General features: G+C 47.3%; 1 long non-coding RNA gene across 1 annotated transcript in view; it reads left to right on the forward strand.

Moving 5' to 3' along the window:
• The window catches only part of LOC119379174 (uncharacterized), a 31,707-nt gene extending 9,497 nt beyond the window's left edge, over positions 1 to 22,210 (forward strand). Inside the window, exon 3 of the long non-coding RNA XR_005181115.2 lies at positions 22,008 to 22,210. This is a non-coding gene — a long non-coding RNA (uncharacterized LOC119379174). The remainder of the gene's footprint in view (positions 1 to 22,007) is intronic.
• Positions 22,211 to 25,310: the final 3,100 nt, after the last annotated feature.

A 25,310-nucleotide genomic window follows, 5' to 3' on the forward strand; every position in this document is an offset into this window, starting at 1 on the left:
GACATCCCCGCTTGCGCGCCCAAGGAGGTTCACCTCCTTGTGCGCGCCTGAGCGCGCGATGGTTCTAGTGCTCCCTAACGTTCCCCATGCGAACGACCGTAACATTTGCCCGGTTGTGCTGCCTCGACAGGGCAGCGATGATGGTGGTGGCTGTGCGAAGAACTCGTTTTGCTAGCGGCAGCATACGCGATAACCGCTGCGTCTGTTTATCGCTGTCACGAAGCGGTGCGAGAGAAGCATATCATTTGTACGCGAAGCGTTAGGCAGCACTAGAATGACGGCGCGCATAGCCGCGAAAGCGGGCATGTCACGTGGTATTTTTTGTATTTCGCGGGCATCTGTAGTAAGCAGAAAAATACTAATACCTCTGCTAATACATAATGGATAGAACGTTAGAAACTGTCTAATAGGACGTTTTGCAAACCGACCTACAACATTCTTATTGCAATTTTTTGCCCAGCTTCGTTGCTTCAAAAGTTAGTTAATTAAATTGACCTAATTAATCAATGAATCAGAACACAAAATACTGTCTGACATACTATACAGGCAACAGCCAGCAATATGCATGGTCGCGTCGTCAGTGACTCGTGAGTGCATATTTTTAAACTCTGGCTAAAGATAGCTGGGGCACCCTGTATATATCGCACGCTTAGGAGCAGCACGATAACAGTGCGAAAGCACTCCGTCACGTGACTTTTTTTTCACATTTCGCGGGCTTTCTTTGCAACGCAAAAAAAGAAAAGGACTACGTAAGAAGTATATAGGAAACAATTTAATCATACTTTAGGTCTTCAGCCAAAAATGAAAAAGTTGAGGGAAGGGGAGAAATAAAGCCTGAGTAACTATAGAGTCTAGTGCGAATAACGTGCGTTCTGTTCAATTCGCTTCCGACACGCCTTTTATTTTTAAACCGTAAGCTGAAATTACGTGGGACAACCTCTATAAAGGCGATGCCGAGGAACTCCTCTGACGAAACGCCGTGGTCGCTACGCTCGTAGCTTTTACCATAAAAAAAACACAGTGAAGAACATTTATTTTATTTTCTAGTATGGATTAATGACGCTCCTGCCTGATGCACATATACGGCTCTTGTCAGGCAGTCATGCACCGTTCTTTTGTGCATTAGTCAAGAGGAGACGCCAGTGATAGCGCGCTTCAAGGAGCGGACAATCGGTCTCGAAGGAAAGGGAAAAAATACATATACAGAGTCCTCCCACTATACCGTGTAGATGGAAGCCATCGCAGCTGTGGAGGAAGCACCGGCCGCGGCTGCACGTTCTGCGGCAGCAGCCGTTCACATCGTTATCGCGCCCATTCGCGCTTCTATGCGCCTTGGCGCTCCTTCAATTGCCGCTCTTCTTCCTCCGAGCGAACGACTGATAACAGCGCTAGCGCGATCTCTGCGTCACGACACAAAGGCATGACAAAGGGGCACAGCGATTGGTGGGAAGTGCCGCCGCCGAGTATCGCCACACTTGTGAAAGAGGCATCGGCGGTGCAAGGGGCACATGAGCTAAGGCACTTTGCACATAAACCGATATACGTATATATCCGCTCGCCGAAAATTGTTGTTCTGCGCGTCGTTTTGTCCACGGACGCCATCCGCCAGAACTTATCCGCGTATAAAGAGGAAGCCAGCGAAAAGGAGCGCCACAACAGCCTGCGCTGCAGCGCTGTCTGTGGGCCTGCAAGATAGCTTTAGATATACTTGCTGATTGACCACTCTCGTTCGTTTGCGCCGTGTATACACTCGCCTGACCTTTTCTGGGCCTCATTTCCTTATATTATGCATAGGGGTCTTTCCACGCCAACTGTCCCATTCTGGGCGCTCGACAAAAATGAATTTCTCTGAAAAAATCTGAGAAAATTACACACACATAGACATTATTTCTACAGTATTTTACTAAAATATTTTGAGCGGCAAAAATTTTTCGGGCACGTGAGCGCCATTTGAACTTCTCGAAATAGTGGAAAACCCGGCACGAAATAAAAAATCGCGATAAATTTACCGTTTCATGCATTCATTCGAAACTTGCTTTTTTGTGTTTTTAGAGCATCGCGCTTTCATTATAGGACAGTTGTTTATAGTAGCTTTACATTTTTCACTCCTTAGCGCGTAGGTGAAATTGAGTAAATTGCAGCATTTTTGGGTATTTTTTTACAAAATACGATTGTAGGCCAAACACGTCAATTATTTTTATAGAACTCTCCATAAAACGTACTATATCCTGAAGTTTTTTTTTTTTTTTTTTTTTTTGTCTGTGTGCGGCGCACAGGCTCTAAAATAAAATCCTGAACTTGGAGAAAACACTACACTCTTAGAAAAAAAGGTCGACATATTCACTAACTAAATACTAACCGTTTACTTGTCACAAAATACACTAGCCTCTTAGTGAAGGTAGTAAAATGCAGGTTAGTGGAACTTGCTACCTAGTTAATGAGTGAATAGTACTAGCTTGAATGGCTAGTCCATTACTAAGCTGTTAGTGACCGCGCTAGCAACTTACTAACCGTATTAACTCTACTGCATTTAGCCAATTAGAGGTTTACGCCTATTTTGTTTATATGTGCGTGTGCATTGCCATATCAAGATGATTCTATTACAAAAGTACCTAAAGGATTTAAAAAAAAAAACGAAGAGGCATTGTCCTCGTACGTTAACTAATGGCCGCTAATTACTTCATGTAATTACCATGGTAAGAACGTATCACAGCAACATACATAGAGGCATGAATTGATCACGAATGAGAACATACGCAAGCGCACACACAGAATAGCAAGACTTTTACGTAGCCGATATCTACTCTAGCATCGGCTTGAAGACTATTTATGCTCCCACTTTGGGATAGCACACCGTGTACTGGTTAGCAACCATAAAATTTAGAAGAATAATTGATGTTTTCTACACATTATCGTGTGCCCTTATATTTGGTTATATGCGTGCAATCACGTAGCACGAAGCTTTAATTCCAAGGTATACTCAATAAAATTAAAGTCTGTTTAAATTTTGCTAAAGACCGTCACGATTACGGCAAAGTATACTGCGCATCTACGAAAGATCTGGCAACGTGGGTGGCTAGTAGTTACTTAGTTAAAAACACGAAGTAAGCTTTCTGGTTAGTGAAGGCTGCAGTTTACGACCTTTACTAATTGCTGACTAGTAAACAGATTTCGCGAAGGTAGTAAAATACGCTCGAAACTAGTAAATGCAAGCATTTACTAACCATTTATAACTTTTTTTAAGAGTGTACATTGGCCTATGTTGAGACGTCTGTAGCACCCTAAGGTGGTCCAAGGAAAAATAAGCAGAAAAGCGCATACGATTGAGAATCATAACTTTGTCGACAGAAAGTTTAATCGAAGTAGTTTTTTTTTTTAATCAAGAAATTTTTTTTTGAAGTTTAGTCCCATCATTGCATTATTTTGCTATGGGGGCAATACAAACCGACTGAATTTACTGCATAAAAAGAGAGGTAGTTTATTAGTAGCAGAGGGTTTTCAGTTCCTGTTGTTAGTACTTTACAATGTTTATTACATATCAAGGTGATAATAAACAGAGGCAAAATTATAACAATACCATTGGCTTAGATGCCAAAATTCTCCAATAATGAATCGCGTTACTTACTGCATGCCGCTCTGAGAATCAATTGGCGTCAAAAAAAGTTAAGTCTGAAAGTTCATGTAAACCGGAGAAAGGAGGCGTGAGCGTGGCCATTTATAGCGGATTCAAACGGAGTTCATCTGTGTATTCCGCAACGAAGGGCGTACGATGTGGCGATGCGCCGCGTATTCACTCATTCCGTCCGTCTTCCCCGACACTACGGACGGCATATGGCAAGCTATTTTTCACATCCTTATTTGGATGGTTGCAGGCAGCAGATTTTGGTTAAAGTAGAATTTGCCAGTCTGCTAACATGCACTGTTCTACAGCTCTTATGAGATCACAACAGCCTATTTTTGTGGCGTATTTGTCCGGCGCCGCCGCCTCCGCCTCCAGTGTGCGTAAACAATGCAATAAGTAACGCGATTCATTATTGGGGGAATTTTGGCATCTAAGCCAATGGTATTGTTATATTTTTGCCTCTGTTTATTATCACCTTGATATGTAATAAACAATATAAATTGCTGACAAAAGGAACTCAAAACCTTGTGCTACTAATAAACTACCTCTTTTTTTATGCAGTAAATTCAGTCGGTTTGTATTGCCCCCATAGCAAAATAATGCAATGGTGGGACTAAACTTCAAAAAATTTTTTCTTGACTAAAACAAAAGCTACTTCGATTAAACTTTCTGTGGACAAAGTTGTTATGATTCTTAATCGTATGCGCTTTTCTGCTTATTTTTTCTTCGACCACCTTAGGGTGATACAGACGTTAACATAGGCCAATGTAGCGTTTTCTCCAAGTTCAGGATTTTATTTTAGAGCCTGTACGCCGCACACAGGCAAAACAAAAACTTTAGGAGATAGTACGCTCTATGGAGAGTTCTATAAAAAATAATTGAACGTATTTGGCCTAGAATCGTCTTTTGTAAAAAAATTACCGAAAATGCTGCAATTTACTCAATTTCACCTACGCGCTAAGGAGTGAAAAATGTAAAGCTACTATAAACAACTGTCCTATAATGAAAGCGCGATGCTCTAAAAACACAAAAAAAGCAAGTTTCGAATGAATGCATGAAACGGTAAGTTTACCGCGAATTTTTCTTTCGTGCCTGGTTTTCCACCATTTCGAGAAGTTCAAATGGCGCTCACGCGTGCCTGAAAAATTTTGGCGCTTAAAATATTTTGGGAAAATACTGTAGAACTAATGTCTATAAGTGTGTAATTTTCTCAGCTTTTTTCAGAGAAATTCATTTTTGTCGAGCGCCCCGAATGGGACAGTTGGCGTTGTTAGGAATGAGGTAGCGTGGCCCATCGCTACCGCCACCTTTAGGTTCCGATGTCGTCCCTCAGGCTCGCTGCTGGGAATACGCGTCGTTGCATCCCTCCTCTGGAACCGCTGTTGGGACTCGGGTTGCGTGGCCGGTGCGAACACGGGTGTGTATCGTGCTCGGACTAGTCAGTAAGGCCAAGGTGAAGAAGGAAAAGATTTTATATACAGACTATTTACATATTTTGGCTCTCAGGCAACATGACTGCCAGCCCGACCACGTCGGCTGGTTCGACTCCGTTCGAGTCGTTCTCCTTCTCCCTCGATCGACGGACCGGCACGGCCTTAAATCCTCTAGCCGTCCATTGTCCTGTTGACCGTCCGCCGGCACGTAGGTGTCGACCTTTCTCCGAACTGGGATGCGCCGGCATGAGCAACACGCAGGTGTTGACCGAAGTCCAGGTGTTGACTCCTCTCCTGGTGACCTGATAGCAATGCTCTGGCACACAGCACACAGGTGCTGATTCCTCTCCTGGTTGCCTGATAGCAATGCTCTGGCACACAGCACACAGGTGCTGATTCCTCTCCTGGTTGCCCGAAAGCAGATGCCCAGGCACAACAGCACGCAATGGCGATGGCGATGGCGATGGCGATCTGGCTATACCCTTTGAATCGGGTCGCCTGCGCTCAATGCGCGGCGTAGCCTGGGAAAAAAAAAAAAAAAAAAAAGAAACGTATTTCAGAGCATCGCGGCTCCAAGACATTCCCGGAAACATGGGCACGAGAGTCACCGCGGCGCACCATACCGCCACCAGTGCTCCAACCGTTGTTTGGTTAGCTCCACATGTGTTCTGGCGCCTTTACGCTGGTCTTCTCCCTCGACAAAACCGAGTGCCGTCTGTAGCGATGTTGTCTCGGAGGGTGGGTGGATCTTCGGACACTGGAGGACTATGTGTTCGATTGTTTCCTCTGCTGCATTGCAAAGGATGCATTGAGTCTGCTGCCCGTCAACATAGTGTGCCCTCCAGTGTCGAGTACGTAGCACGCCAGATCGTGCCTCCGCCAACAAACCACTTCCTCGTGAATTGTCGAAAAAGGCCTCCTTGGCAATGTCTCCCTTCCCCATCATGTACACAGTCATAGACGACTTCTTTTCGGCCGTTCTCATCCACTCTTCCCTTTCCTGCTGCCGCACCAGCTGCCTTGTACTGACCGCTGGCACTGCCACCTTCACATCGCCCTGCGTGGATCCCAGACAGACAGTGGGGAGGTGATATCGGTCCCGCAGGCTACGTGTGCGACGTGCCCACTTTGTTGAGCAGCTGGCAAAGATGGTGTGCACCCACACCTGTCGCGCGAGATTGGCACTGGGGAGGCGCATGAAACGCTTCTCGTACGTTGCCTTAGCCACCGCCTCACGAGCCACGAAGGAGGACCACCCCATGTCTCCCTGTATCGCCTCAATAGGTGTCTGTCGGTGCACGCCCAGGGCTACTCGGCCGGCTTCTCTTTGACGTCTTTCCAGAAATTCTCTTGTACCGGATGAGATGCACAGCACCGCATTCCCATACGTCAGCCCCGGTACCGCTACCATCTTCCACAGCCCCCTCATCACTTCGTACCTGTTGAAGGCCCACAACGTCTGCCTACCCAAGATGCCCCGGTATCTTGTTGCCTTCATCCTCAGTGCGTGCTCGTGCTGCTCAAGATATCTGGGCCCTGTGTTCAAGTGTACTCCGAGGTATTTCACCCTGTCCGTGCACTGTAGGGTGCTTCCTTGTAGAGACCATGCCTCCCCGGAATAGTTCTTCGGCCCCCATACCATGATGCCGCACTTTTGTGGGTTGAACCGCAGATGGAGTGTGGCCATCGTGTCCCCACATATGTCCAGCAAAGCCTGGAGCTCGTCCGGTGAGTGTGCCAGCAAAGCTATGTCGTCTGCGTATATCAGTGCTGGGACCCTCGTCGTCACTGCCCTCCCCTGCTCCTTGTGCCGCAGTGCGTACCCGCACCCTGATGCTTCCAGCTTTTGGGATAAACCTACAATGTAGAGCATGAAGAGCAGCGGCGACAATGGACACCCTTGCCGAAGTCCACACTTACTCTTCACAGATGCTGTCATGTGGCCCCCCCAGTCCGCCCTGGCCGTTACCCCTTCATACAGTGCCCTGAGGATATCCAGGTCCTCTTCCTCAAGACCCAGCCGTTGCAGAATATCCCAGAGCACTGGCCGATGCACACAGTCATATGCTTTCGATATGTCCAGGAAAGCTACCAATAATGGGCTCCGATTCTGTTCGGCAATTTCGATGCATTGTGTCAAAATAAATAAATTATCTTCAATGCGTCTGCCCGTACGAAAGCCCATCTGGAACTCTCCCAGCACACCTGTTAGCTCTGCCCATCGTTGTAACCTTGCCCTGACCACCTGTGTAAACATTCTGTACAAAACTGGTGTCACTGCAATGGGTCTGTAGTTCTTCAGGTCTCTTTTGTCACCTGACCCCTTGTACAAAGGAATCACCCTGCTCTCTTTCCACGATTCTGGGATTTCAGAGTTCACCATAATTTTCTTGAGGAGCTCTCGAAAGGTCTGGCGTGTTTCCTCACCTGCGGCCTTCACTAGACTCATTGGGATGCCGTCCCACCCTGCTGCGGTACCACCATCCATTCTAGCAGCTGCACGGTCAAGCTCTCTATCTGTGGGTGCTATTCGAAGTTCTGCCTTCTGTTTCGTCTCCCCAGTCGGTAGTATGACTGGCTGAGCCTCTTCATCATCTCCGCTATCTTGAGTTTTTCCCTGTATATTACACAGCCATTCTTCCAGCAGGGGCAAGCATGCCATTCCTTCGATATTATGTCCCTCCGGCGTTGCACGTAGTACATGCTGCTTCTCCCTGCTTTGCCCTGCTTTAATGTACCGCCAGAATCTTTGTGATGCCTGTGGACCTGCAGCCTTCAGTTCCTGCATGAACTGAACATTGACCCGGTGTATGCTTTGTTGTACAAGCTTGGCTGCATCCTTTTTCAGGGACAAGTAAGTATCCCATGCCTGGACAATGATCTTCTCATCCCCATCTTTATTTGCTTGTCGATGGATTCGGTTCGCCTCACGTCTGGCCTTTATAGCTATTGCTATTTCCCGAGTCCACCACTGTTTAGCCCTCCATCGTTTTACAGATTTCGTAGTTTTTTGGTTCAGCACCCGTTGCATCTCCTCTATAAGGGCCTCATATGTGTCCACCTCCTGTACTCTTGTTTCTAATTCTGCTGCCATTTCCTCCAATTCCTGATCCGTTGGCCTTCGCTTCATTGCTCGATGCTGTCGTTCATCATACCGATGACCCCTACCAAAGATCAGGCGTATCCTATTATGGTCACTACCGAGGTTGCCTGATCCATCTTCATCCACCTCCATTCTTCGCAAGGCCTGGAAAATTCTGGGTGACACCAACGCATAATCTATACAAGTGTGTTGGTCCCGTCTCGCCCAAGTAATCTGTCCATGGCATTTCTCGGAGGTGTTCACTAGTACTAATCCCTCTGTTGCAGCAAGTGTGAGTAAGCGCTTTCCATTCGCATCTGTCCTCCCATCCATATCCTCTATATGACCATTAAAATCTCCCACAATCATCACTTCGTAACGCTGTCTAAATTTCTGGATGTCTTTTCTCAAGCATGTGCATATGTGATTGTTGATATCTTCTTGGGCACCTGTCCAGAGATAGACCACTGCCAGTGCCACTTCACTGCCAGCTATTCTTCCTGTTACCCACATGTGTTCCTGACATTCCACTTGCACCCGTGTCCATCGCTGCTCCTCATTCCACATCACTCCAATGCCGCCGCCCCTTCGTTCAGTGCTGTGTCTGTTGCAGCCTTCCCAACGCAGACCTGGACATACTGGCGGTCTTTCTTCCTCACGTAAGTGCGTCTCTGTCACAGCAAAGACTGACACTTGGTGCTCTATAATCTGTTTGGTGAGTTCTTCCCACTTTATTTCACTTCGACCTCCTTGCATATTGAGGAATCCAACTGCAGTCATACCCTGCTTGTGGCTAGTCTGCCGAGGACCCCTGCGACGTCTTTGTTTTCTGTTCCGATTCACCACCATCAAAGTTACATCCTGACCATTTACATGCTTTCCTATCCTCGGCAAATGTGGAGGTCGGTAGGTGGAGGGCTGCCTTGTCTCTACATCTACGGGCATTTGCCCATCTGTTTCAGGATCTCGCCCAGTGCTGTAATCAGCTGTTTGTTGGACTGTGGGCTTCTCCTCCATGCCTGCGGGTGAGCCTTTCTTTCCACCATTGGTGACGTTATCCCTAAAAAAGCACATATGCGGTGTCCAAGCTTCTTCCCCAACCATTGTGCTGTTTCCTTCGTGTAGTGCCCATTCTTGTATGCCCTTTGCCCTGTTGTGTCCTTTGCCCAGACGAATTCAACTTGTGGGCCCAGCTCCTGACAAGCCGCTTTCACATGCTCATTCCAACACTGACTCTTGTTTTCTTCCTCTTCTGCATGAAAATCTGGATTCGCATATATGAGGTAGTGGTTCTGTGGGTACTCAGTTCTCCATTGTCTTATCCTCTCTCGCAAATAGTTCGCGCTTTCCTGCGGTTCCATGCCATCCTGAAGGTCGACCATGCCGGCGTGCAGTACCACCAAGTATTGACAGCTTTGGTGTCTCTGCAGGACTGTCTCTACTCTCGTTAATGCTTCCTTGAGTGTTGATCTTGCCTTTGTGTTGAAAACAACACGACTATCGCAGTTGGTTATGTTTAAGGCCATGGGCTTCAGCTTGTATGCATTCACATCTCCTGCAATGATGACCTTGCGTTGGTCTTTGCTGCCATCAGCTTCTCCCGTTGGTGTAGCTCTCATACTGTCGGTTTGGTCTGCCTGGTGCTGGGACTGCGGTGTCCTCCCTTTTTTCTTCTTGTTCTTTCTCTTTATTTCCTGCCACTCTGTGTCCTGGGTGCTCTCCATTCGGTCATTACTGTGGTCCCCTTCTCCTCGCTCTGGATGTGCCTTTGAGTGTTCTGCGTTCTCTTGCTGGCTGACCTCTATAACTTCTGCTTCTAAGACTCCCTGTGCTACTGCTGCAGAGGCTGATGTGCCCATCTCCTTTCGGCCCACCTTTGGCAGTCCTGCATCCACCAACATCTGCAGTTGTTTCATCTGTGCCATCATTTCCTCCCGTTTTCTAACTTCACCCTGAAGTCGATTCTCAAGTGCAGCCACTTGCTTCTGGCAGCCCTGTTGTATCACTGTGACCTTTGCTTCTAACTCTGCTGCTCGTGCTTCCCATTCTTCTTTGGCCTGTTGGATCTCCCTGACCTTTTCTTTCAACTCTCCTGCTCGAGTTGCCCATTCCGCTTTGGCCTGCTGGAGTTCTGTGACTTTCTCTTCCAACCTTTCTCCTCGTAGCGTCCATTCTTCTTTGGCTTCCTTCAACCGCTGTGTGACATCCGATTGTATAATACTCAACTTGACGCACTGAGTGCAGTCATATCTTGCAGCCGCGTTCGCCTCCTCAATATTCTCGAAAGGTGTCGCACTCAACTTCACCCATATCTCACACCCTGCGCATTGCACCCACTCATCACTCGAGTCCTCCTTTTGCGATGCCACCACCGTGGATTCCTGCTTTTCCGGTGTGTCCTCTCTCCGTGTTCCGGGTATCTGAGCTCTCCTGCTACTCGGCCGCTTCCCCGCTGGCGCCTCCCTGCTCTCCGTCACTACCATGTTCAGGCTTTCTCCAGTTTACCGCACCGTCAATGTCGGTGTCTGCTTAACGCACTACGCCAGCAGCAATCCTCCTTGATCGGTCAGCGCTGTTAGGACTCACCCGAGGGGGGGGGGGGGGGGGGGCGCGACGGGGCTGTCAAAAACTAGGCCTGCCGTTCTTGGAGCACTCACGCTGACGCCGCCGGTATTAGACTAATTCACGACACCACCGACGGGTACGTATACGCTCAAAACCTAAGCCGCCAAATCGCACTCGGGCAAAAAACGAAAATGTACTGCGTGAACATTTTCACACAAATATTTGCAATACGCGCCATGCGTTGCTGCGAGCACGCCAGCACGCCAGCACGCCATCAAAAAAAAAAAAAAAAAAAAAAACTCCTCTACTGGTTGCCTCCTCTACTGGTTGCCTGATAGCAATGTTCTTTTAGGCCGCAGGTGCTGAACCTCCTTTACACCGCAGGAGTTGAGCAGCCTTTCCATAGCTGGGCAGCTTTGAAGAACGACTGTCGTCAGTTGACGGGGCCGGCTGGGTGAAGACGCCGTTTTCCCCGGATTGCAGACAAAGCAGGCAGGGGTTGATCCCTGCTTCCACGTTCGGTCAGGTGCTCTGGCACAACAGCGTGGAATGACCCATAGTGTAGTAGATCGGATTCGTTATACTTTCCTCTTAAACTCCGTTCATTTCCTGAACTGCTTTTCTCTCCCTAAGTCTACCACAATAATTCGTAGTGATTTAAATACAATGTGTGTTTTTTTTAGACAATACGGATTTTTTAATAAAAATGATATGACAGTCAGGCGCCTGTCGTCTTCGCACACGAACTACGTCGAGGCGGAAGTATACCTTGGCGCAACTAAAGATAGATTGAAATGATCAATTAACAATAACTCGTTAACTTGGTAATTATAATTTGAGGGCAGTTCATAAGGAAAAATTGTAGGACGTGACAATTTGGCATACCAACTTTTTAGAAATCCCCAAAAATACACGTAATTTGAGATATTAGTGATCAAAATTGAAGGCCATCATTTATGCGATATGGAAACTGAGCGCGCCGGGCGCGCAGGAAATGCCACCGCCGTGTTACGCCCGACCGGAACTTCACGTGACGAATTTTGAAAAAAAGGCGCGTCGCAGCAGAATCTGGCCAGCGAAAACGGCAAGTTGTCTGAAATACACAAGTATATCGCTTACCATTGCGTGTCAGGTTTCGTGCTTATCTGACTCTTTCGCGCTGAACCCAATTAAAACCGCAATTTCCACGTTTTATTTAACTATGTAGCGTAAAACTAGGGGATACTACTGATATAATGGGTTTTATATTCCAAAAGCACGACATGATTATGAGAGACGCCGTAGTGGAGAGCTTCGGAAATTTCGACCACCTGGGGTTCTTTATCGTGCACCTAAACCTAAGCATACGGGCCTCTAGCATTTTGCCTCTATCGAAATGCGGCCGCCGCGGCCGGGATTCAATTCCGCGACCTTCGGGTAAACAATCGAGCACCATAACCACTATATAGTGGTGATGGTGCTCGAGACGACCGCGGCGGGTCAGGGAGCAACTATACTGTGAGAGTTCTCACAGACAAGCGAAAGTGTTCTTTGCGCTTATTTAAAGAAGGAAAGAGATGAGCACTACACACCAAACGTAACTAATAAGCGGTCCACTTGTGACACAGGCTTGGGGAGGGGGGGGGGGGATCGCCTTTACCCCCCTCCCCCCTCTGTATCCGCCACTGAGCTGATAGGTCACTGTCAGCGAAGCAACTTAACCGCAAGCTATGTTCCGAAATATGTATAACCAAGAAGGCCGAACGTCAACACTCGTGCAACCATTGTTGTGTTCTGATCGGTCTAAAATTCTACATACTAAGTCCGGCCAACGCAGCCAGCTCACGTTCCAAGCTAGTTATGAATACCCAGTCCCAGAGGAGGCCCCGTCACTCCAATTCTCGGGAAGGGCGAAGCCCATTTGTGGGATTACAGCAGCGAAGCTGTTGCATGCGGCAAGTCTTGGTTTGTCTTGGGACTCTTTGTGTCCCCCAAGACAAACAAGCCATTGTGAGTGAACTGAACCTATACGTTGAGACGCACTGAGCGTTCCTTGGTGGTGACGGTGATGATCTTCATTGGCACCACGCTTGAAAATCGGCGGTTACCACAACAGCAACAAATGCCAATTCGTTGAACTTTGTTAATAATCTATTTTTTGAGTAAAATAAATGCTACGTTTTTATTTTGGTTGGAAATTTCCATGGATGCAAAAAGAAAAATAAAGTCGTTTCGAACCGTTACGGAGAATTATTATTATTATTATTACTATTATTATTATTACTACTGCTACTACTACTACTACTACTACTACTACTACTACTACTACTACTACTACTACTACTACTACTACTACTATTTCGTCCCGACGCAAAACCGGCACGGAACGACAAACTTTTGTTCCAGTACCCTGCTAGCATATAAAATTAGGCAGATCCCACGCATTGTGGGAATCGGTTTAATGCGAAGTAGTCAGTGAGTACTTCTATGCTGTATTTTATGGCTTTGAGTCAAGCGTTACGAGGTGGATCGACGTGTTTTTGAAAGTGTAGTAGCTGTGTGAACATCGGGCTTACCAGGCACGCCGACAGCACTGGCGTTTCAAGGGTATTATGGTGCGATGTAACGTCAGCCATCACGTTAGAGTACATACGTCAGTATTATCGAAACTAAGTGCCACTTTATGGTGCAATCATGACAATATCTCACGTAGCTTTTGTTAATGTATTCCTCCATGGTCGGGCAATGCTTCAATACAGCTTGCTGAATCATGGGAATGCAAATGTAATGTGTTAGACTGCTATAAAAGCGGAGCCAACATTGGAACCACAGACGTTAATCTGATTTGACGGCTGCATCGTAGGAGTATATATGTAGTGTTTATTGCTTTCTTGTAAAATTAGATAGCCAGCACCACAACCACAATTGACGCTGCACCGACATTACGCCTGCATAGGCTGTTTTTTTTTCAAACCAGTTTATAGACCTGGCGTGCTCTGTGGTAAAATACCTGATTGTCACGCAGGATGCTTGGGTTCGATTCCTGCTGGGATCCTAATTTTTATTCTTTCCATTCGTCGGGTCAACGCTGCCGGTGTCGGTTTTTCTTAACGCTCTCGCATTTAAATTACCAATGTCTGTTCTCGCCGTTCCTGGGTAGATATAAACTGTCAATCACCTGCGGCGCATACCCGTACACCGCGGCCCATGGTAAACAGGTATGTGCCACACGTGTCTGGAGGAAAGGGTTTGACGACGTTCTTCACGTTCTTCATGTCATGACCCGACAGTCATATTCGGCAGGTCTTCTTACCCTCCAATGCCAATTTTGGTCTACACCAAGTTAAGGAGGCGATCATGAGAGCACCCAGACGTAGGCGGCTAGATAGATAGATAGATAGATAGATAGATAGATAGATAGATAGATAGATAGATAGATAGATAGATAGATAGATAGATAGATAGATAGATAGATAGATAGATAGATAGATAGATAGATAGATAGATAGATAGATAGATAGATAGATAGATAGATAGATAGATAGATAGATAGATAGATAGATAGATAGATAGATAGATAGAAACGCTCAAATTGCCGAAGGTTCGCTAAGAAATGCTTCGCATTTAAAAATTGATCGTTTGCGGCATCTTAATTACGCTTCTTACAGTAACCAAACATGACGTTACATATTTGTAGCCAATGTAACAAGCTACTCTGCTTAAACTTGTAACTGCAACAAGGCTGCTTTTCTGTTCCAGGCATTACTGTCATTGTTGTGATCAAAATTTGCAAGTTTGTTTACGCAAGGTTTATTCCAGCCGTAGACTACATGTCCAGAGCAAAATGCAGCTCCTAGGACTGCTAAGGTATGTGGCCCGCGGGTAGATGGGAGGGGGGTGCCGCCGTGCGAGCGAGCGCGAGCGCGCCCTGCCCCCCACCGTCCGTCACTGACGCCTCCGAAGTGTCATGTTTTGCTGCTGGTAATGTGCCATATGACTGTTCGACTCACACGAAAAGAGACATCCGTTCACGACCAGCGTGGTGTGGCACTATAAGACCACAGATAAGGTTTGAAAATGAATACAAGTGAAATACGGGATCATATTATTCATCAAGTGTATAAATTATGGATGATCCGTCCTGGCCATGCGGGAATGGCTTATCTATAGATTTAAGGTGCTCGCTCTGCGTGCGCTGCGCCCAGCCAGCTGACGCGCCTGTTATGCATATCGGCATGTGTTTCGTTTTTTTTTTTCCCTTTGACTTCTGTGGCACGTGTTCCTTCTTTCTTTCTTTATTGATTATTGTTTTTGTTACGTATATTTACGTATATGGTGCTTCACCACAAGCCCTGGCACAGGGACCGATATGACCTGGAGCGAAACGCGCGTGTGTATGGATGTTTTAGCAAGCCGAAGAGGGCCCAGTGGATTATAAATCTAAATATAAGAAGTCATTATTGTCGCCTTTATGATTTCTTTTTATTATTGTAACATGTCCTCTGGCGGTTACACGGAAGATGGAGCATACACCATTCGTGCCCTTCTAGAAGGTGCACCGTAATCCGGAATTCACAGGACGGCACGGGTCGTCGATTCAACCGGTTCATTGCTGCAGCAGTACAGTCGGAGTTACAGTTGTCTACGGTCGAGCGCGTGGCTGTGGATGCTGGCGCCGCCCGCAGCTACTGCCCCGCGTTAGCTATACAAGGTTCCGTTTATGCTTGAATTACAAGGACCTAGCACGCAGTATGACTAAGATTACGGCGTCACTGTCTGCATATTTTTGCAAAAACCGGCCGCTCAAGCCGCCGACTGGCCGCTCTAGACAAGTGTGATTCCGACTCTATACGTGACGGGTTGGTACATTCAATCGACGATCCGTCCAATCCTGTCATTCGGGCCACGACGTACGAAATGCGTCCCGTTTCGCGCATCACAAATTATAGTGCATGATGATGCTGTGGCTCATTCAGTTAAACTTTGCGCATTTCTGTGCAAGCTAAACGCATGCCCATACTGAGCGTCATGATTAACTGACGCCCAGGGGCTGGTCAATCACGAAGCCCGAAGCGGCCAATGGCGACCTATTCCGACGCACGAATGGCGCTGCGAGTTGGGATCCCACAAGGCTGACCTTCCTGCAGTACCAAAGCACTGCCCTGGTTGAGTGAGACAAAGTGCAGTGGCAATTCCGCTCCATTTGGTGCCTGAGCACAGGACGGCTTCCCTTCCATTCCCACGGACTCGTTTCGGCAACGGCAGCAGGTCCGTCAACGGCGGACAGCGTCCTGGCCAGTGACGGTGCGAGCTGGAAATCGGGGCTTGTCGCGTCCAATTGAGGCCGTATTCAGGCCCTGATTGGCGACAACGAGCCACGCCGCGGCCAAGATTGCGCGCCGGATGACACGGCTAGACGACATGACGCGCATGTGCCCGTGTCGCCCTCCGGAAAGGCCCCGCCGCCGACGTGCACGGCCGCGGCTACATAGTGCATAGGCTCACGATGCTCATATTACCCGCTGCTGCACTGGACGGCTCTGCAGCACCTAACCAGCCTAAATATACCAGTGTTGTATGCGTTACCGAAAAAAAGTAACTGAATATACGTTACTCGTTACGCTAAAGAAAAAGGAACGCGTTACCGCCCTGCGTTACCCATAAAAAAAGTTAACGCGTTACCGTTACCGTTAGCGAAAAAAAGTAATGGACGTTACTTCTGCCGTTACCCCATAGTCATAAATCTTAATCAGTGCGTCCTAGCCTCTAGAACCTACAATAGCAACTTTATAAAACTCATATTTGTATGTCACATTAAAGTTGTCACCCGAACAAACATTTTACCCGAAATACTAGTTAAACGAGAACAATTTGCACAAATCTGCCGTATCTTCGCAGTACTATAGTCGCCTAAAGTTGCCTGTATAGTTACATGTGATAGCTTCCAACTCTGTGGCACATGGGGAAGCTATTTTTCGGAATGGGTCATTAAACACAAAGTGACCGATTTCATCATCGACGCTCTCCGCTATGAAAACATCACTGAACAAACTTGCAGTAATTATGTCGGCGTGCTTCTACTACCAAAATAAATGCGGAAATTTTGGCAGCAATAAAGGAATGCTTGCATAAATCCGGGGAAAATTATTTCCGCACATAAACAAGATTTTTTTTACTATTTGACCTGTATAATTGCCGCAAATATTGCGACAGCGTATATGAAAGTGTTCAAGGTCAGCCTCGCTTGCTCAGGAGTTCAGCAACCAGAAACGTAGGCGCAGTTGCAAATAGCAAGATGCAAAACTAATTTTGAATACAAAGTTTGTAGCACGTATTGCAGGGACAGTCTTCTCATGTAACTACACACCGCTGAATATAAGCAACAGCTGTGTTTCAAATATTTAGTCGGACAGCCTGACTAGCGTATTAGCGAATATACGCTTAATATGAGCTCAACGGACGGACTATGTGGTACTCCTGTATTCAGTTTAAGGAAGAGCTTGTGAACGCGCGGAAAGTTTTCCTTGAGCCCGCTCATGGCGATGCCATTCGGCATCAAAGGTACCGAGACAGTCGCCCATCTTCAGTTGTCGATTACGTTCACAAGGCATTTCCGAAGAAGTCATCCTCCTTTGCGCTGGAGCTCACACCAAGTCTTGGTGTCCACAAGCCGAGCAGGTCTCGACAGCTCGATTTTGACGGTTACGAGGAACTTGAAGTTCGATAGCAAGGTAGCCGAAACTATCCATTTAATAAACTTCGGCAATTTGCTCCCCCATTGCAATTTCGCCCGCACAATAAAGGACCCCGTGCGTGGTCGCTTTGTCCACGCTTGGCGCGCCGACAGCAGTCTGCCGCCGCGAAAAAATAACGCCAGGACGAGGTCTGAGAAAGGCGCTCCTACAAGACGACTGAATTTTGTGTAAAACTGCGAGGATAATTGGAATTCAAAGTAACGATAACGTGACACCTCACGTTACCGAAAAATGGTAACGAAAGTACGTTACCCGTTACAGTTCCGAAATAGTAACGAGTACGTTACTAAGTTACTGAAAAAAAAATAACGCGTTACCGCGGTAACGCCGTTACTTGTAATGCGTTACCGCCAACAATGAAATATACTCATTTGACGCTTGAAAATTCCCCCTACACGTATGAGCATCGCGTTGAAAAAGTTGGAGCATTGTATATAGATTTCACCAGGTTTCAGTGTGCGTACGGTGTGTCTTAATGCGTGACCCGATTAAAACACCAACCACAGCCACAGCATAAGAACTCAATGGTGCCTTACTGCATGTTTCGTGCAATCAGCGGCGGCCGGGAGCATTTTTGAGCAGAATGAGTCAGGGCAAGCGGTCTAAGTTTCAGGGGCATATGTATGCGCCGCACTGTACTTGAGCATGGTAAATATGCCGGATATGCCCTCCCTCTCCTACAGCCGTTGTTTAACACTCTTTCCAAGCGGTATGTCAACTTTGGCGTAATGGAGATTAATGAAAGGTGTTGGCTATTTACTCATGTGAGCAAGTGCGGTTGCTTTTACACAGCTGGAAATGAACGTATGTATGATTAATAATAATTGTTGGGGTTTAACGTCCCAAAACAACTATATGATTGTCAGGGAAATTTCGACCACCTGGGGTTCTTTAATGTGCACGGGCCTGAAGCATTTTCGCCGCCTTCAAAAATGCGGCCGCCGCGGCAGGAATTCGATTCCGCGACCTTCGGGTCAGCAGTCAAGCACCATAACCACTAGACCACCGTGGCGGGTAATGTGTGATTAGCTGAGAGGATAATAACAGGGTGTTGTATTGTTTATGGTATTACATCCGAAAATAGTTCAGCGGCGCGAATGGCTCGGTGCGTACAGTAACATGATTAGATGATTCTAATAGTTAATACAAGTCTTGCAGATTAAAAATATTGTCGTACCGACCACGACAATACGGTAACCTGGCACTGGTAAAACAACCTAATATTTGAGATGCGTAAAATGTCATCAAACAAGGGAAGGTCGAGAGTATAGAGCAGTGGCGTAAATCCAGTTAAATCTCAAGGGGGAACACACATCTTGCCATAGCGGCTATTTTGTTTTTATTTATATAAATATTAAAATCATGCTTTGACATAAAATTTTAAAAAACGAGCATGGGTTCCCACCTCATGTAATTGCATTCATCTATTGAGTCTTCTCCGAAAGCGGTCAAGCAGCAGTTGCGATTTCAATAGTCTCACATAGCTGAAGGGTATTGAGCACACGCATTATACAAACTAAACAGGCGTTACCAAAAAAAGTTGATTGCACTATAACTATCAAGCAATTAAAATACATGGTGTTTGAAAAATAAACCTCAAGGGGGGACCATGCAAGGGTTGTCCCCCCCCCCCCCCCAGCCTGAACACAAGGGTGTCACCCCCCCCCACCCCCCGCGATTTACGCCAGTGGTATAGATGGAAACTATTATCATGATTGCACCAACCTCTCTCTGAAGAACACTTCCTTTATATGCGCGCAAGATAAGTATTTATAGTTATCGAGAAACGGGAACGACTGCCTTAGACATAATTATCAAGCACCGGTTCTTGTGTGATCCGCTGTTCTATAAAGCATGGAGAAATCGGAACACTTCGGCCCAGATGTGAGGCAAATAAGGTGCACTTGTATTCACCAGCGCCTTTCAGTTGAAAAACAACGGAGGAATGAATTTGTCGGGGAATGCTGTCCATAAAGGGGTATTCAGACGGGGGAGGAATGCTCGGGGGAGACGGGGGGGTTGCGGATCACGTGACCACGACGTCACGGATTAGCGAGTGGGCGTGACCCCCCCGCGCCTCCTCGGAGGAGACGGGGACGTTTTCCCCGAAAGGACAAACAATCCCCCGGCGGTGGGGGATGTGGCGGAATTTCTGGCTCTTGTTTGGCCACATTGTTGCACTTGCTCCTGCAGAGAGCGGCAGTGGGTGTCCAGTCTGCAGTTGGGGTCATCTGTAGCTGGGGTCATCGTCGTCAGCAGCTGGTGAAACGGGCGGTACAAGCCACAGGAGTAGTCTGGTAACACTGGTCTCCCCCTCCGTTCGCCCCGTCCGTGTGAGTGGGGGGCATTTGTGGCGACTTCTACACAAATGCCCCCTACTCACACGGACGAGGTATAGACGAGGCGAACGGAGGGGGAGACCAGTGTTACTAGACTACTCTGGTGGCTTGCAACACCCGTTTGACGAGCTTCTGACGACGAGCTGCAGACGACCATGTAGCTGTAGACTGTACACCCGCTGCCGCTCTTTGCAGGAGCAGGTGCAACAATGTGGCCAAACAAGAGCTCGAAATTCCTCCATATCCCCCACCGCCGGGGGATTGTTTGTCCTTTCGGGGAAAAGCTCCCCGTCTCCCCCGAGGAGGCGCGGGGGGGTCACGCCCACTCGCTAATCCGTGACGTCGCGGTCACGTGATCCGCAATCCCCTCGTCTCCCCCGAGCATATCTCCCCCATCTGAATACCCCTTAACGCCGACGCATGCAGTCTAGACGCAGCGATGTAATGAAGCCAATGTTCGCACGCAATAGCAGCCATGTAACGTGGCTCGCGAATACACTGAGAACGAGGGATATCGTTGCTGAAATTTGGCCCCGTGTCAACCACACTGCCCTCTTACAAAGCAAGCGACGCGCCTTGCGAACTCACGGAACATGCGGAACCATTCAACGATGGCTATTTTCTCAAGGTCATGTGTTACGCTCCTTGATAGAAGCGACAAAGCTAAATATCGTAGGTACTTCAGTGTAGCCAATATAGGAAAGAAAACAGAGATAGGAAAGAGCGCTGACTTTCAACTCAATTTATTGAAGAAAATACGGTCGCTTTTATAGAGGTGAAGGATAGCTGCGCACACGAGCAACAACACGTGTGCCAGTATGCATAACAGTGTTGACCGAGGAATTAACGCTATCTGATAGGTAGAGTGATGGTGTGCTGATGCATCGATATATATATATATATATATATATATATATATATATGAAGAAATTTTATTTATTATTTGTTAATATATACGGGCGGTACCGTGTCGTTTGCGCGACGAACACAAAACTCTCCTTCCGCTGTTGCCTCTTGTATCGGCTCTTGTAGAAGGCCAGTCGCAAAACGGCCTACGGAATCCTTTCCGACGAGGAACGGAATGCGAAGGCCACCGTTCGCCGGTGTTCTGGCGTATGCGGCATATTAGAGAGATCGTGTGACTGAGCTCGCACGAAGCCGCAAGTAGAACACCGCTTCCGTGTCTTATTCTCGGTCAGAATGACCATCCATAGACCGCCCACAGAACACGGCGCTTCTACACCATTTTCCGTTAGCATAAGCATGCATTCGTGACTGGTCTCATGTTTTATGTTTCAAGTGCTTCTTTGTTTTTTCCCTGGAAAACACAGTGCTTCAGCAAGCAGCTATTGAAGCAGGAAAAAAAAAGTTCGGTGGATGGCTTTAAAGCGTTGTCACCAGTACGATCAGCATAGACGCCAATACCATATGTGCTAAATGTCGCGCCAAGGAAAAAGTGCTGTCGATTCATGTGTACACATATACCACGTAATGTGAAAGCGTTTATCTTTGAGGTAAAAACGCAACGACAGCTTACAAGATACTGTCAGCAATGAGATGAGAGTGGTCAGTGAGGAGAAGAGGTTGATGCTGCTTTCTCCATTATTTAATATACGATATAGTAAGTTGTGCATAATAATGTGATGCATTGCAGCGCGATGAAAGCTTGAACGACATTTCCAAAGGTCTACTGGCCGAGTACCTCCAAAGTAGAACTTTGTTGCTCTAAAAAGAGAATCTTAGGCAAAGACGTTGGGGACTAGTCGCTACCAGTGTTATCACGAACCAGTGAGAGATGTCGCTCTATAACATGCTCCTGCAGTTATGCTAATCGTATGTAGATAACTTCGTGTTGGCATGCGTTTTCAGGAGGCGCTTGTTAGCGGTTACAGCCACCTGGAAAAAAAGCTAGACGAAGTACGAGGGACCAGGGGCGTAGCCAAGGGGGGGGGGGGGTTGGGGGGGTTCAAACCCCCCCCCCGAAATTTTTCAATTTTGCTTGCGTATATAGGCATGCACACATACAAACGCACGCACGAACATACATAAAGTATGGTTGAACCCCCCCCCCCGAAAAAAATTTCTGGCTACGCCCCTGCGAGGGACAGTCGCCTAATGACACACAGGGATAACCATGTTAATGAACTCGAGTGACATACACCTCAAACATCCTTCCGTCCGGGTAAGCTTGCTGTACACTGATGTATGTTTTTTTTTTCTTCTTTTTGACAGACAGCTTGACACCTGTTCGAAGAAAAGTACAAAAAGAAGTCTGCGAACCAATACTCCAGCGATGTGACACTATGTCCGCCAGCGATCCACTGATACTACATCCGCCACGTGCAGCCGTTCACGAGATCTGGTGCCAATGAAATCTATGTAAGCGAGTCTGGGGGCTATGGTCAATGGCAAAATAAAAGAGACGCGAGTTCACATCGGAGGAAGCCAACTGTACGTGGTTGCGGGGCGTATAAGTTGGTGATGTCGGCTTCTCGGCGACTGACGAGAAAAGCTGCTTTACTTGACGAGGCCTATCACGGGAAGGTCTTCACTGGCATTGTTCCGTCGCACCCGGCATGAGCACGAGCCGCCCGAGGGTCTGTAAACACTGGCGGGACCACGCTGGCGAGCAGCGGTTGAAGATCGCGCGGGTGAGACACCATGTCCACGCGCGGCGAGGGAGGCGCGCCCCTCTTGCGACACTACGGGGTGCCACAGGCATCCTCATTACACAGCCCCCTCCCAGCCCTGTTGACGGGGAAGCGCCCATCGAGAGCTATGACGTGCCGGCTCAATTGAGCGTCGCCCGACCAATGGGCGCCCTGATTGAATCGGCCCTCGTAGAGAGCTCAATTGGGTAATGAGAGTATAAGAGGCGCCGGCAGCACTCGGCGCCCGTTCTGGCGCGCAAACCCAGGAGGACGCGGCCTCTTTGTTGGGCGGATACTGCACCGCGCGTTTGTGCTCCGGCCTTTGTCCGCCGCCATCGCGGAAGGCGCCATGGTAAGTGGGCGGACGGAATGACTGGCCGCACCGGCCACCCGGAAGACGTGCACGCTTACTGTGTTCGGCCAACGGAGGCGATATGTTCAGTTTTCGTACGGGAGCACTGCGCTGTGCGCAACGGTTGCCACCTGAGGCGGCGCCCACCGGTGTCTTGTGGGAGCCTGTCGTCTCCTCCAGTCGCTTGGCCTGGCCACAGGTATGAAAGCTTACAGAGAAACTTCTTTTCCTTGTTGGGATATCTAGTGAATGTGACGATAGCGTAACAATGCAAAGCCCGGTAAACGACTCACGCTAGCGGGCTGTTCTGGGATCATTACGATATGTCATTCACAGAGCACGAAAGCTTGCGTAAAAGATGGACATGCAGACAAACGAGAGCTGACTTGCAACTTGATTTTCTGACTACCTCTTTCTTTCTTGACATTTTGTACGCTGTGAATCATATCGCAATGGGTCACTACCAACTTGTCCAAGCTTACACACTTGTACGCGATACGTACAGAGGGACGCTCAAGTCTCGAGAAAACATTTCGAGCCTTGTGCTTCTCTAGCTCTGTTACATGTCCCCCCACCTTCCCCCCTCAATAGTGCTGTCTTCATTTTTGCGGCATTAAAAACTTCGTCTTTATATATATATATATATATATATATATATATATATATATATATATATATATATATATATATATATATCACCTTCTGGAATAAACACGGCATTGGTGAGCGATAGTATCGCGGTATATATATTTTTTCAAAAACGTAATAAGCTACTTCTCCGTCTCACCCTCACATACGCACACGCACGCACAGGGCGGGATATCACGCCCGGAATGACGTCAGCGCGCGTCCTTGTCACTACGGATATGACGTCACAGAAGTAAAACGGCAGGAAGCTTTCAGTGGCATCATTACAGGATAGTAAAAAATATTTAGTTAAATCAGCTATATGTTAACCCTTTCAGCCCTGGATTTTTTATTTTGGCTGGAGAAATTTTTGTGCGTGTTTTCTTAATAGTTAGGACCTTAGAAGACTAAAAACGAGAAATTGAGCAAGTGGTGCAAGTATTTATGAATTAATTAGCATGGAATCAAATTAGGTCATCAGGGCTCAGCGGTTGTGAAATTAGGAAAATGGCTTCTTTATTTCTGCTGCTCACTAGAGTACACAAAATGTGAACCACGTCTTCTTTTTCTGTGTGATACTCCTTGAAACAGCTTCTGTACGACGTCTCGAAAACGGCGCTTAGCCGCCTCACCTGACCCGCCTCGGCGTCACCCATGACTTCGGTCGAGATTTTTCTTCTTTGTGGCTCCCAGCTCCGAAAATATGTCGCAACTTTGGTGTCAATCACAGTGGGGATCATTGAAGAAGTATTTCTCCAAGAATGAGCAGTTTTGGTTTCATTTCCGAGGTGCTAGGGGAAGATCTGTGCGGTGTCGTCAATTGACGACGCCAGGGCCGAAAAGGTTAATGAACGCGAATGACTGAGGCACATTTCTTGGGCTCATACTGGTGTCATGCCTGTATGACGCCGGTCATCAAAGCCTATAGCACGTTACCTTACTTTTATATTTTATTAGTGCGTACAAAATAGAAATATACAGACGCGCATGACATGTCTTCTTATTTGGACACGATCTATAATTATGTCCAAACTGCAACAAAAGCCGCACTTGCGCAAAATAGTCGAATAATTCGAAATCAAGTTGAATTCAAACAACTAAATCACCATGGTCTGCTTGGCTCACCGCATTTTTCTTATAAGTTCCTTATAACTAGAAGTTCCTTATAAAAAAAAAAAAAAACAGCATCTTCCGTGCCTGCATGGACGGCCGTCCATAACAATTTTCACTTTGACATGGAAAACCCTCCTTTCTTCTATCAGGTTTGGTCAACGGAGATGGCTGAGGAGGCAGAGGACGTGGAAAAAAGCGACTTCAACATTATAGTATACGATAATCAATACATACTTGCCGACTTTATATATTAAGGCGACCTTAAAGGGGTACTGACACAAAATTTCGCGGCCGAGATAGCCTGCGGGATCTATTCCCGTGAACATGCATATATCATTTGCAAAATATCAAGAGCGAATATAACTTGGAAGGTATTTTAAATGAATTTTGAAGTTTGCGTGAGCGATCGACACTCTCGGGCTATTGACACCCTCAAAGGTGGCCCTCGGTGACCCCCTACTTCCCTCACGTGACCACGCTGCAAAAAGTTACGATGACGTCATAGCCGTTTTTTTTTTTTTTTGCCGCGTTCGCTCCAGCAGCCTACTTCTCGGCGGCTGCTCGCGAATGCGTGGAAGTGCGTCACAGTTCTGTGTGCTGACGTGATCGAGCGCTGCACCCGCTAGGTGGTGATAGTTGCACCCGGAGGCTTGTCGTTTTTGAAACCGAAACAGACACTGGTTGGTAATGAGGAGCCTGTAATTAATTATCTGTCGCGCGCTGCAGCAAACGATGTGCCGTGTTATGACTAACAGGCCCCCAGCAACACATCGCAGCAAAAAGACGCGAGGC

The sequence above is a fragment of the Rhipicephalus sanguineus genome, chromosome 1 (genome assembly GCF_013339695.2).
Source record: "Rhipicephalus sanguineus isolate Rsan-2018 chromosome 1, BIME_Rsan_1.4, whole genome shotgun sequence".
NCBI lineage: Eukaryota > Metazoa > Arthropoda > Arachnida > Ixodida > Ixodidae > Rhipicephalus > Rhipicephalus sanguineus.